Source organism: Gavialis gangeticus, unplaced genomic scaffold (assembly GCF_001723915.1).
Source record: "Gavialis gangeticus isolate Ggan-Ray unplaced genomic scaffold, GavGan_comp1, whole genome shotgun sequence".
Lineage (NCBI taxonomy): Eukaryota > Metazoa > Chordata > Crocodylia > Gavialidae > Gavialis > Gavialis gangeticus.
In genome coordinates this window covers 41,709,365-41,709,567 of record NW_017728995.1, presented here as the reverse complement: position 1 = coordinate 41,709,567, position 203 = coordinate 41,709,365, and positions in this window count along the sequence as shown.

The window sequence follows — 203 nt, the reverse complement described above, 5'->3', positions numbered from 1 at the left end:
GGGTGAAGCCCTGACGGGGGTCAACCCCATTGAGATGCCCCAGGAGGGGGCACGCATAGGATTAATAGAAACCCCAGTTGGGGTGTGGACTGGACAGAGTCCCAGAAGACTCTACAGTGGTTGGGGGACCCCGAAATTGAACAGCCTGCGCTGTTCAATTTCTTCATCAGCGATCTAGATGATGGGGTGGAAAGTAACCTGTT